Consider the following 14,389-nt stretch of genomic DNA (forward strand, 5'->3'; position numbering starts at 1 on the left):
TTTGAGCAATTTGTAAAAATGCTGCATACAGAACTGTAACCACGAGACAGCTGAATCTGGTTTGATGGAGTAGTCTGTTCACCTTTTTTCATAGAGCTTGAAGAGCTTTTTGTCAGGATCAGTATGGAAACAAATGGCAAACTGGTGTGTTTCTTAAATAATACTATTTCACAGTTACCAATTTATTTTCCAGTCACCTATTTCTAGTCCTCTGTTTCAAGTGGAAGTAGCAAGAGGTTCAGTGCGTTCTTACGTGCAGTGTTGTTTCTACTCCTGAGTGAGTACACTCCTGGGTAAATTTGTGTTCAGGCCACTTTTGGGGGAAAGAGGTCCTCAGGGCAGCTCACGTGGACTTCTGTGCCAGGTCCCTTGTGTGTTTGCCCAAGGAGAAATGAAGGTGTAGGGAGCCCAGCGCTGGTCACTAAGATTTTGTTTGACTGGTTCTTAACAGTAATCCGTGTCATTGTGTTCATCAGCCAACTGCATTTAAGTAGCAACAAAGATAGAAACTTGTTCTTATTAAAATAAAGGCTTACAAAAAACTCTACTGCTAAACAAATATATAAGGAGATTACTACAGGCTATGCTGAAATGCAAATGCTCGCTGACAACCTAAAGCATAGAGTGAAATACAGTAGTGCCTTGTAAAGCACATACCTGCGTCTGTTTTTGTAGTTACTATATTTGTACTTGAAAACCTCTTGAAAGCAGTGAGTGGGCACAGAAAGGTACACTTAAAGCTGATGTTGTTCTGATTAGATCAGTGGAAGTCAGTTTTCTTAAACTTGGCCTGAGATGGTAACATGAGATACCCGATAAAGCTCCTTTCATTAAAAGAGAGGGGAGCCATGTTACCGAGGATGTGAGATTTTCCAGCCCTCAAACTTCCTCATTCAGTAGTGGGTATACAGTGTGATGTGATGTCCAGTTATGCAGTAAAAGGCATGAGCCAGGGAGGCTTAAAGAAAAGAAACTGAAGGCACATGAAAGGCCAGAAGACATCATCACTTCTGATTTTGAGGAACAGGGAGTCTGCATAAACACCAATACTGAGGCAAAAGCATTAGATTGTAAATGATGATGGATTTACTAGCTGTGTGTCAATCCTCATTTATAGAAAACATTTACATAAAGCACTGATTAACATCTTCTCATTCTCTAAGGTATTTGAAGAAGAAAATTGTGCTCTTTGGCATATCCTTTTTTGTATTCAGTCAATGTTCGAACTGCCCAAGTTCTCAAATAGTGTGTTAATGGCCAGTGCGTATTTGGCTAATACTCTGCCTATTGTTCAGCTTCTCTAACTGGAATGCTAAATGAAATAGCAATGACGATAATGTTGTAGATAGGTCTTAGAAGAAGTAACAGGGAAGAATACGAATGTCCATCTTGATTTCCATCAAGTTACTCTTAAATTCAGGAATATATATATATATATATATTTCCCTTAGGGGTATTGCTTTAGAACAGTTATTGCTGGGATTTTTAGAATGTGGTGGTTGTTTGCTTACATGTTTTAACTCGCTGTAGGTTTGTCTTTTGATTGTGTCCAGAGAAGAACGTTGGCTCTGAATTTTTTTTTCTAATTCTCTGCTATGGTGGCTGTATTGTGTCACGTTCATGTTAGACAACAGGGCAAGTCCTTCCTGTGTACAATCAGCTATTGCACACCAAGGAAGCCATAACTTTCCATTCAGGTGAATTAAATAAAGGATTAAGTTAATGTCTAGCCAACCAGAGAAACATAAGCTGTATAGGCTGATCACAGCTTCCCCAGTTAAACTTTTCTTTTCCTGTGAGAATTTGGGTTGTGTGCAGGTGTGACAGCTTTGCTCAACTCTCCGTTGCTACTTTATGCCTTTTGGGAGGGTCATGGAAAACAGGAGATGAGAGGAAAGTAGGCTATGTTTTGTATTTTGTCTTTTTTCCAGCCCAATTCAGAGAGATTAGACTTTTGGGGGAGGGTATGTGTGTATTTTTGACCATCGCTGGTTTTTGTCTTTCTTGCAAGTTTAATTGCTCATTAAAAGGCACACAGAACCACACGCGGGCATGTTCTGATGAAACACCTAATGACTTTCAGCATTTGATTTATTGCCACAGCTTAAGTTACACAGGGACTTGTGTCAGAATAGGCCAAAGATAAGCTTACATTTATCTATAGAAGTTAAGGGATAATTATGTAAAAGCATTACATTTTAAAGGAAACAAAGACAGACCTGTGGGAAGTGCATTTTCACAGCATGTATTAGCAAAGCCCAATCAACCTCCTTGTGGGAGGACAATTAACAGAATTAAAAGTTGGAATTTTAATTATCATACAAATTAGAGGGAAATTAATCAGCTTGTATTTTGTGACTTGACTTGGCTTTGAGCATTGCCGCTTGAATTTTATGGCAAAAACTTTGATTAATTGAGTCGCTGTGTGAAAGCACAAAGTCCTGACTTAGGGAGCATTTTAATGTCTGGCTCACTCTTCATCTGCTACCTCCAATATGGGAAGCAGCAAAAAGGAGATGATGCAGAAGCAAAACCTTTGTTCAGCCCAGTAGCAGCCTCCAAAACTCTGCCCTGAGATTTCTCCATGTAAGATGGAAGCTGCTTTTTCCATAGCTTCCTTTTCTACCTTCTGACTGCACAACACAGTGCTTTATAACTGGTGCCCTTGTATGAGTCAGATTCAGGAGTTAAACGTTTTCACTGACTGACTGGAAGTGTCATTTCAATATCAGTCATAACTCAGCTTTCTTTCCCTTTTTTCTGCAGAGTTGGACAAAAAAATTTAAAGGAGTAGCCTAAGCAAATTTGAAAGCAAAGAGCAAATATGCTATGAGGTCTGCATTATGGATCACCAAGATGAAGTAGCTTCGTGTGAGATCTGAAGGCATCTCTGAGCCTGTGACCTTTGCAACTACTTCCCCAGACTCAGCGGTGCCTTGAGGTGGCAGGTATTTCAGCCTCTGTTTTGATTGTGCTTGTGAGCGTTTAGAGCAGTTTGATGTGACTCTGTGGGAATATGGGAAGTTTCAGTTCAGCTGTTGAAAATGTGGTTTCGATAAAATATTTGCTCCTTTTTTGCAGTAGTTCTTTTTTTACCCAAATGAATTAGTTTGGGTTTTGGTTCCAGATACTCACAATAGACAGGTTTGAGTGCTCCTTTCTCAGAAAATGGGAGATATAGATTGATATTCCCTACACAGAATAAGGTGCTGAACTTGATGTTTGCACTTCATATTCATTTCTCTTCCCTCCTCTTCCTCTAGTAAATACCCGTTGTTTTGGGGCAGATAATCCAGATGAACGATTTTACCATTTTTGACACTTGAAATCAAAGGAGAAGTAAAACTGTTTAGCCCAATCTCAGATAAAATGAAACAGCACATCACAAAAACCACACCTGTCCTTGAGTCAGAACATAAGACACAAACAGATTGCAGAAATAAGCTAGACCACAGTTTTATATGGTCTCAAGTTAAAAGAGGGAACTTAATTATGATGCTGGAATTCAGTTTGGAGCTTGTGTAATAATCTAAGAAACTGGAGACTTGTTCTGGAAATAACTATGTGCTAATGAGGACCATAGTAGCAGCTTTCTTTGCTAGTTAATTTGCAATCTACACGGAAATCTGTTGGCAAGCCTATAAAATGAGGTTTTGCAAAAGTAATCACCACTTCAAAGTATAGAGATACAGCCGTAGAAAGTAGAAACATGTTGACTGAATTTCCACTTTGAACGTTGCTTGGAAGGTTGATGCTGTTGTTTCCTACCTGCTGAACAGAGGAAAGCGTAATGCCCTCCCTATCAAAATAGTTCTGGAACTCAGCATTTCAAAAAGAGGATATAGCAGAGTTTTATTTCTGTAACTGTGCCAATTATGCATGCTAAGACGATGCTGTCCATTTTGAAAGCCACACAAATCTTTTCATGGATGTTCAGCTTTAATTGTGAAGATTTGGTCCATTTGCCAAAAGGTAAGGTAGGTGTTTAGCAATGTCACATACTAAACAGAATGCAGGGTGCAGACAGATTAGATCTGTGTATGATAACATGTGTGGTTTTAGGATAAATTTTTTGGCCATTTACACAGGTGCACAAAACCTCCAAAATACCTCAAACGTCATGTCTGTGGAATAATGTGGTGAAACAGCCTGTTGCAAGAGTGCTGTGTTCTGTTCTCTAGGGCTTTCTAATTCATTTTTGAATGGGAAAATAAAGTAGGCAAAACGTGCTACTTGGAGCTCTGCTGACTAAAGGTGAACCATCACTGCTCTCTCCCTTCTCCAGAAGGAAGCATTGCAAGCAATCAGTTCCACAAGGTTGCAGTGTCTGGTGTGTGATATGAGAAAGTCTGCAGGTTGGTAAAGGTCCAAAGATTTACTGCAAAGCAGGTATCATGCAAATCAAACCAATTAATTCTTATGACTGTCAGGTAGTCTGAAAGGATGTGACCATCAGGGGCTGTACAGTGTCACTAATTAACTTACACGTCAGTTTGTTTTCTTTAGTGAGGCGGGAAGCAAAATGTTCTCTTGTCGAAGGTCCAAGTGCTACTGAATTCCTGTCTTCTGCAAACACCTGGATTTTAAAGCTCACCCAGAGAAGGTGCATTGAGGTCCTGCACAAACTGTCCGAGTATGGCTTCAGCAAAGGCTGGTGGACGTGGCACAGCGCAGTGCTGCACCAAGATCCAAAACTGGCTGTGAGCAAGCCAGCACAAGTGCCAGAAGTGAGCTGTGCCTAAGGAGTGTGAGAAATGTGAGCCCGCAGATTGCCTGGGCTCTGGGCACCTCCTCAGTGCTCATGCAGGAGCCTGCAGACCCAGTGCCGTGGTTTGCGTGGATGCTCTGCTCGACAGCGGCTAAGGGATCCCCACCTGGCAGCACACCTGGCTCAGTAATCCCTGTTCTGGGTAGGACAGGAGCTGGGCTGGAGCCTGGTCCCGGTGGCTGCAGAGGGCAGAGGTTTAGCTTACTGGAGGGTGGCACGTGGCATCTTAGTCAGCGCTTCTGTGCGTGGATTTGGGGTTTGAGCTGTTTTGCCAGTGGCTCTTGCCAGTAAGTTAAATCAATTGCTCCTTTCCTAAAATTAAATTGAGAAATCCTTAGCTGTCATCCAGTGTATTTGGGGAAGTAGACACGACACATTCATGACCTCCAGACTTACAACTCCATGTCTAAGGATAAAAGGACTCTGAGTTTCCTACCAGCATTTTAAAAAGGGGCTTAGTGGCAGAGCAGGGAAGAAGGCACCAAATTCCTGGCTGACAGTGCTATGTAGGTTCAATTTCTACACTCTTTGAAACTCATGGAGTATCAGAGCACATCCAAACTTCTCTAAAAGGCTGCAGCTCTAGCATATGGTCCCTGGCATTCCCTGGCCATTTCAGATTCCTTCTGGGACTCACGGTGCCCTGCAGCTTCCTCCCCAGCGTGGCATGAAGATGCTGTCTGGTGGTAAATCCGGAAAAGAAATGCCTGTGGCATTTGGAATTCCTGATGTTGCGGTGGATAATTGTTCCTTTTAATTTATACACACTTGTAATGTTTTGTGTACAGGGTCATTTGAAATGCACTCTGAAAACTAGGGGGAATCTGACTCCTGTGACTTGATTTAACCCAGCTGGCAAACTCTGTTCCAAAGCCGGACCTCTACTTAAGAAGCAGATGCTGCATTTGAACACAAGTGTTCTGTGGGAAATGGAAGTGCTTTGCTTTTTTTAAGCACAATTCTGCTTTGGAAGGGTCTGGAGCTTGCTTGAAGCAAGACATATGTGTATCTAAATGTCATTTTTTTTAAAAAATGTGCTCAGAAAACAGAAAAAAAAAGAAACTAACAGAAATGAGAAGTTTTACAGTTTACCCTGGCTGGGGCTTGATTCTAATTTTTAGGGTAACTGTAACAGGAATTTCCAGAACAAAGTATCTAGTGATCTAGTCCCAGCATATGTTTCGCATTAATCTGTCCCATCCTGTACGCTGGATAATGAAGTCTACTTTTCCAGTGATGCTGCAAGTAGTATCAAAGGGGAAAAAAATCCTGTCTGGGTTAGTTATCATTATTAGTAATTCGTTAACTACAGACTTTTATTCCCAGTCTAGAGTATCATTTTCTAAGCTCACATACTATTTGACAGATGCAATCCACTTTAGGGTTCAGCATTTTTAAAAGTGGATCATGTGAAGTGCCCTGTCTTGTCCATTCTTGGAATATGAGACAGGCCTTTCAGGATTTGAGGTCTTCTGGTCCTTGGCTCTCTTAATCGTTACACACAGCCAAGCTTTAAGGCCATGCTTCTGTGCGTCCTGAGTAGCACTGTGTAAGTTTGCCAGGTCTTGGGATCTGAAACCTAGTTTCAAGTTGTTAGTAAAATGTGTTTTGATCTCCAGGGGTGTTTAATAGGATATTCACTGAGAGCAGGCAGTGGGGGGAGAGGTATAAACCTGAAAACAGAAGCAATCCAGTGCCCTGGCAGGGGGAAGAAGCAAAAGCTTGTACAGTGCCCGAGTGCTGGAAAGTGGTTGCTCTAGCTGCCAACTTAACTTGTTTACCATTTCTTTAACAGAAACCCTGTAAAGCTCAGACTGACGTGGGGCAGCTTGTAGCTGTTGTGAAAAGGAGGCTGTGACCAGTGTGACAGCTTCTGAAATGAAGATTACATTTGAAATGCTCTGTATTTTCACCATGTTTGATTCAGATGCATCCCTAGATGTCTTCCTCCATGATACTTTTAAAACAGGAATCACTGTGCATTTTGAATAATGGAGTCCGTGGTGGAATCCATCAAAAGCACCCAAGGAAGATGTACCTAAGGGTGAGGGCTTTTCTTTTCAGCTTGCCCTCATAGCTGTGAATGAGGGGCTGCATCTGCTGCTGGTAATAGAGATGTTCGTAGTTACAGACAACAGCCAGGGCTCTGCATTCACTCAGACCAAGACAAATGCTCTGCTGCCAGTTCTGGTGATCCTCATGTTGTGGATGAGCCTGCTCTGGAGTTATCCCCTCCAGCTGGACTTGCTTCTGCGGGAAGCTCTGTGCACTGGGTTGTGCTAGGGGCATGATCTGTGCTGCTTATTGCACTCGTTGTAGCTGGCTGGTGGGGCACAATGCTCTAACACAGGAGCAAATGCACTTTAGGAGATCTCTGGATAATTTTAGCTGTATGAGAGCTTTGTTGAAATTTGCTGTTGTGTCAGCGTCTCGCTTCACTGGGCTTTGAGCAGGACTGTCAGAAACTGAGAAATCTATTGTTAGATTGGGAGTTATTTAATATTTGTCAGATCTCTGTAACTTCACTTTCGAAGTTATTTAATCTCAAGCAAAATCAAGCCACTGCACTTAGGCTTCCATCTGATCGTATTCCTTGGATGGAATTGCCCGCTTCTGGTATCAAATAGCAGAGGTGCAGTGCTGCAGAGAACTGACGCAGAAGGGTAGCGAGGTCAGGTCCTACGGGTGTGATTTTGGCTTGACGTTTCTTAAAAACACACAGGTCCCACTGAATCTGTATTGCTCTGTTCACCAAGAAAGACAAATCTTGCTATACAAATGTTACACAATTACAGAGATCTTATTTCTAAGTCATCCAAGGGAGAAAAAGCATCACTGAGTGAGCTTAATAACCAGAAGCAGTAGTTACAAGCTGGTGGTATAAAGTTTTTTAAATCCTTTGACAATGTGTGGCCTGTTCCTGCAACTTTCAGTAATGAAATCCTGAGATCCAAATGCCTTCTACTTGGAGGCTTCTAGCCATGTATCTGCACATGTTTTCTATATAGTATTAAGTGGAAAATATATAGTACATTTTCTTCTAGTACTTCTGAATGCTATGGATTCTGGTTATAGCTCTAGTGCTGAACTCTCAACCACCCTGATTAAGGTAGTCCATGAGCAGGTTTCTGGGTGTTAGGCTCCTGGCTCAGGTAGAACAGGACAAAATTTGCTAACAGCAAGTGGATGTGAAAGTAACATTAACAACTTGAGCTCAGGAGCTGAGTGAGAAACAAGCACTTGTGTTCATTCTTGCTGCTGTGGTTGTGGATGCTAGTAGGCAGCACCCATTTTCCTACTCCCCCCGCCCCACCAAGTGCACACTCTGAGCAAAATGCACATTTCCTTTATCTGGGAAACTTCTGAAGTCCTTTCGGCTATTGTATGCCCTAGCTTACTGTGTCTGAGCAGCTGTCTGCAGGCTTAGTGCAAAATGAAATTCAGTACCTGGCCCGCTGAGGCTGTTGTACCTTGCTCTAAAACAGCAGATGGTGTTGCTGTTAGGCTTGTGGTTACTCCTGCTTTCTCCATGTCTGGTTCTTTAATTGTCTTTCCTCAGTCTGGTCATGTTTCTCCCACTTCATTTCATCACTCAGGAGCTTCTGCTCTCCATAAGTATCACAGTGTAGTGTCTAAAACTTGCTTTTCAAGAGGTGTGTTTGAAGTTGCTAATTAACAACTTCCATATAGGAACCGGAGTCTGTTCTGATTGTAACGGAAGGTGACTATGGGTTGCAAGCAAATTTCTCCATCATGTTTAGCTACTGCCATGAAAATCTATGACTTGGAGTCCTATACAGGTTTAAGTCCATTCTACGTGGCTTTTAAAGAATTCTGTATGGGATGCAATTGCTTTCTCTTCCAGATAATCTGTTATTTCCTGACCTATAGATGAAGTTTATTTGCACTGTGTTTTTTTCTCCAAGCTTGCTCTTGGTCCACCATTGGTGTTTTGCTTTTGCAGTACTTGAGAGCAAATTATGCACAAGGAGGTACGTTGCTTCACTTGACCCTGAAGAGGGTTCTTGCTTCCCTGGTTGATATTGATAGCAGTCTTCATAACTTCAGTGTAAATTGGAGTGACACTAATTTGTTTCCAGACATAAGCTTGTGTCTTAAAGGTTTAGGTCAGTGCATGTTGCTTCTGGCACTCAGCATGACTTTCTAAACCCAGTGCTGCTTCTTTATCATTGTGCGTTGGAACTTGGTGCTTTCTGAAGTCCTCCAAAGTCAAACAACTTGTTAATGTGAGCATTGTTGTTTCAAGTTGCATCTCGGTGCCCAGGGCTATAAACATGAGGAGCAACTCAATATGATTTGTGATTTCTATTCTGTTCTCTATCATTAAATTCACATGTAGCTGTTGTGCTGGGTCCGACAACTCCCCTTACTGTTGTCTGCATTGCCTAAAGATACATATTTCCTATTCATCATTTTTCATAGGCATAAATTTTCCAGTGAGTTTTCTAAGTGCTGAAGAGCAGTCATTTGCATTGTGTCTGTATCAAAGCTAGAAGCATATATAGCTTGGTTTCTGCCACAGTGAAATATTGTGTTGTCTTTAATGATGAAAGAAGTAAGAGGGCTCTACCTTCAGCAACTTTTGAGTTCCAGCAGTTTTTTGTTTGGTTCTTTATCAAACTCACAACAAGATGGAAAGGCTTGAATCTCCCTGTGCTGATGACAAGCTCACCTAAGCATTCCATTAAAACTAGTGAAAATGGATATGTAGACCCAAGAACCCTTTATATAACCATAGTCTGAGGTTATAGAGGATCCAGGGAAATTGAAGTCACAGTTCAAGCTGCTCAGCACTAACCCATAAAGCTGCTCTGAGTTTTTCTCAGTGGAGTGAAAGAGAATAACTTAATCATTTACACTTAGAGCATTTGAAATAACTGTAAATTATCTTCCTTTTTTTTTTTCCTCCAGTGAAAGGCATTGTATGATAATTTCTGTCGTTGAAAGAGATGTGAAAAATACAGCTATGTTAATTATTGAAATGTTGACTGCCCGTGATGCCTGCCTTGGTCTGTGTCATCTATCTCCTTTTTCAATGAGAATATCAACATCTTTAAAAGCCACTCGTCTATGGTGAATATCAAGAGAGTTCTGCTCCCACATTCAATAGAAAGCAAATAATTTTTGGTACAGGCTTCTGTATTTCTGCAGAGATATATGGAATCTTGCTGGATGCTGAGGTTTTAAGGCTGCCAAAACCCTTAGCAAAGTATTCATGTTGTATTTTAGTGTGTTCTTTGTCACTTCTTTGAAATTGTGTGTGTACGATAGGACAGTTTATAGCCTTGATTTAAAAAATAATTGTGTATGAAAGCTTTAGTTACACTGCTCCAATTTATAGAAAAAAATCACACCTGCCCCACTTGCTCTTTTAATGAGGTCGTACAATTCTACAGTTACACTGCAGCTAGTGAACTATTGAAGAATCTTCAAAATATGTCAGAACAAAGCTGACACCATATCTTACGTCTAGCCAATCACATTTTATGGACTTTGTCCTAATTTTATTTAAATAACTGTCTTTTTTCTTTCCTTTCCTCTCTTAATGCTCCAATAATAAAACATTTTGATGAGTAAGATGAGAGAAATACAGGCTTCAATTCATAACTTTGTAACTGTGATCTGATTTATTGTCTGACCAGTGTGGATGAATCACCTATTCCAAGAGCTGGCAGGATTTCTCCTTTATTTTGAGAGTGTGCATTCCAGTATTTTTAGCAAAAGATTATTATAGATAGTATCTGTCAATAGCCAGAAATTGTCTAATGATGCACTTTCCATCTCTGCATAGAAACATAAGCGTTCCTTTCTTAACTGCTCATCTTAGGGGTTATGTTTGTATGATAAACAGAGCAATAGTGTAATTGTCAATTTTGCTTGCACCATGATGCCATGGAAAATGGCTGTATTTTCAATATGACTGGGAATTGAAATATTTAACTGAGGAAGCCAAGCGTAGCCTCTTCATGATTATGTTATAAGAGCCAAAGAGAGAGGAGATTAGCAGCAGTGAGGGTGATGTTTATATTAAAAGTGTAAGGGACTACATATACTGGTTCCCCACTTCTGAGCAGCTCATTCAAGGGCAAAAAGTATACATTACCCGTATGTACTGGTCACACACATAAACTGTGCATCCTATAGCTGTATTAATTACTTGGCAGCATGTTTTATGTCAGGCTTATTGACAGGAAAATAATTGGGGAAAAAAAATCAGAAACTTGGGACAAGCAACTGAGCTATTGGAAGAAGCAGTGTTATTGCACGTAGCACTTAAGTCCAGTTCAAGTGACTCCCTCAACATCAGGCTTCACACCGTAGGGAACCAAATACTGTACTGGAAGCAGCAAGTCCTTTTAGTACTTGGATAAAGTGTGGTCTCAGACTTGCGAGGTTTAAACAGGAAAACATAATGCAGATTGAATTTTCGGTGTATTTCAAGGTACACATATAAGTACAAGAGATTAAATTTGATGTCTCCCTCTCCTTAGTGGATATAGAAGGACGTTCCAAGCAGTTCCTTACAACCCATAGTAGGAGAGGAGAGCCATATGCAAAGCACATACCTTCTTCCAGCTCCAGTTGCCTGGATGCTCTCTCGTAGGAAAGCTGCTAAAGCCAGTGGTACCTTAGAGTGCTCTTACATTAATCTGAAATGAGGTAATTTGATTTGGTTTTGATCCGTGAATCCTGAAGGATTTCAGGAGAATCGTCTATGGAGATCACTGGTGTCAGAATGAGTCCAAGTCAAGTCCATGCTAGGATGCCCTCCAAGTACAGCTCATTAGTTTTCTCAGGGTTCATTATACTCTAAGTTATGAATATTACACCCTGACAGTCCAAAAAAGTTAACTGCCTTTGGAGTATGACTTGTAGCAGACATGTGGAAGAGAAGGGAAAAAAATATGTTGAAATGGTCTGATTTTTTTTTTTTTTCCACAGGAGTATTCAGATCAGTGCCTGGTATCTGTTAAAAAGTGGTTTCAATTTTTTTTTCTTCTCAGTTTAATGCACATCAGGCAATCTCCTCAACTCTCATTTGTCTCTCAGGCATATCTGTCAGGCATATCACTTACCTTGGAGCTGGTGGATGGCTTGAAGGCGATGTTTTTGTTGCGATAGTTGTTATTTCTAACGTGTTGTCTCTGCTTTCAATTTGGACTTGTTATCTTCCCCCTTCTGTAGGTGATTTTCCTGTTTCTGATGGTCAAACTTTTCTAAGAGATATCTCATCAGTGCTTGTCCCATCTCCTCCCTAAGTGGCTTCATCAGATCAGAAAAAAGGGATGGATAAATGACTATTGGATTCTAGTTAGTGAAGGTCAAGGTGGTCTCTGCCTGGCCTACCCTCTGCTTGTCATACAAGTCTGTTATTACAGGGTTTATTCAAGCCTATAATCAGATGAACTTCACTGAGATGGAGCCTTCTGCTTCACCAATTGTTTTTTTTCCGCTGCAGTGCTGCCAGGCTTTGTCTACCTTGGCAGCACAGATGAAATATCCACTGATTTTATATTTTGGAGCCATCGTATTTTTTAGTTCTTCTAGATCCCATTTTAAAAACTGGTAAAAAAGAAAATGCTGAACATGATTATAGTATGTTAAGACCAGTGTGTCTTAACTGCCGGTGTTCGTAGTATTTCTGGGGAATATGGTTTAATCCCTTGTCTGAAACACAGGTCTCCAAAGTCTTAAAATGAATTACAACCAATGTTGACCTGTTTGTTCAGCATCTGTGAATACATATCAGGAAGTGAGCACAGCATTGCTAGAGGCTTTTGTCCTCACTTACGCGTTGGTCTAACTGACTACATAAGTGTAGTGCAGGCAGTGATGACACTTGTGTGCTTGTATGTAGGTATATGGTGAGTACTTAGTAGCAGTATTGTTCCCTCAACATTATCTTGGTGCCTTTTTGTCTATCTGATGAGGTTTGTGTAATAAACCTACTTCTGTAGTTATGACTTAGCAGAAGCTGGTTTGGAATTGAGTTCTACTGGTCAGTTTCTTGAGGCTGGAAGATTCAGTAAATCCTAATAATGAATTTCACAAGCATAATTTTTTGAGAATTGTGTTTAATGTCTTTCTGGCCTTCTCCAAATCCAAGCCAAACCTTACTTTTCCTTGCCTGGTCAAGCTAAAGATCTCTAGGGGAGAGAACAGAGACCTCTCTGCATGTGGTTTTGAGGCTGGCTGAAAAATTTTTCATGCAAATTTTAGACAGCTTTGTCTCAAGTGTCTGCCTTCTGTGACTAGTTCAAAACCACCTTTTCTGTTTTGTTGAGGGCTTGTAGTAAAGTAACAGATTTTAGGTTAGGAATGCTGTGCCAAAGACTTACAGTACAAAGGACCAGATGCTTCCAAAGGACAACAACTGGGTCATCACCAATCCTTCAGATCTTGGCAGTAACAAAGAGTGTTCTATAAAAAATAAAATAATCTTGTGCTTTTTCCTGTTACTGTGCTATTTGAGGAGTAATTAAATAGGCATATTGAGTTAGAAAAATTTCTCGATAAATTGCCAAAATGTCTGATCCAAAACCTGCAGGAATTGATGAGGATTTAAGGGAGGTTCTAGGGGACTTCGATGGCTTCTGTTCTTTTAGTTAATACTGACTTACAGTATCGGTTGATTTGTTTTCTCTATCTAAATCAAAAGTGCGATTTTCTTTTTAAAAGTGTTTGTTCTTAAAGCTCGGCGCTAATGAGGTTTCTAAGACTTGGAGGTGATCCATATGGAAGAAGTACTTAGTGTTGCTCTTGCTCACATCAGCTGCTCTTGTGCAACAATTCTTCTACTAGGAATTTTGGTCTGTGAGTCCACCTTCTGCCTACTGATTTCTTGAAAATAACTTTTTCTTAGGCTATTGGTTTGGTTTTTAGCCTAGTATATCTTCTTAAGGAGCTTTTTATAGGAAAAGCATATTCTTTACCTGACCTTCACCCTTCCGTTCCTGGGGTCTGCTGTTCTTTGGTTTTCCAGAGCCAGTGTCTCACAGGAACGCATGATGATTTTCTCAGCTTGCACAGAACATTTCTTGCTATTTTGAATCATCAGATAGAATAAGTATTGGAGGCTTTATTGAAAGACAGCTTAGGTGAAATAGCAAATATTGGGGGAGATGAACAAAAAATCTCCAAATACAAAACTGCTCTCTTAAGAAGTTTGGAGCCTTGGTCAGTGTGGAAATGCTTAGTGCAATGTGAAATAAAAGAGGAGATGCTAAAATGTTACAGTGATGTGTTTAATTTAAAGTAAGAACTTAGGTCTCAAACGTCATTTTTGGTCTCTGGAGATACAGTCTCTTTTGAGAAGGGAAGAAAAATATATTCCCTGCCTTGACGTTGAAGGGAATAACGTTTTCTGTAGAGCAAAACATTAGTTTGAAGCTGAAATTCCTCAAAAAATGTGCCTTTGTTAACCTCTTCTGTTTCAGGGCTGATATACTTGAAAATGAAAGAGTTGATGAAAATAAACCAGGTTCCACATCTGGCTTTTCTTTCATTAGATGTCTCTCATGGGTTATGTGAGTGAGGTATCTACCATTAAGAAACTACTGGCTCATTTTTGATTTACTCAATTGAATGTAAAGTGAAAGT

At 40.5% G+C, this 14,389-nt stretch overlaps 1 protein-coding gene across 1 annotated transcript in view; it reads left to right on the forward strand.

The window, feature by feature from the left end:
- Positions 1-14,389, forward strand: part of OTOS (otospiralin) — a 475,301-nt gene that overhangs the window by 110,734 nt on the left and 350,178 nt on the right. Inside the window, exon 5 of the mRNA XM_068691723.1 lies at positions 2,767-2,948. The gene's annotated coding sequence lies outside the window, so the exon portion shown is untranslated. The remainder of the gene's footprint in view (positions 1-2,766; positions 2,949-14,389) is intronic.

This window comes from Anas acuta, chromosome 9, assembly GCF_963932015.1.
Source record: "Anas acuta chromosome 9, bAnaAcu1.1, whole genome shotgun sequence".
In the NCBI taxonomy this organism is placed as follows: domain Eukaryota; kingdom Metazoa; phylum Chordata; class Aves; order Anseriformes; family Anatidae; genus Anas; species Anas acuta.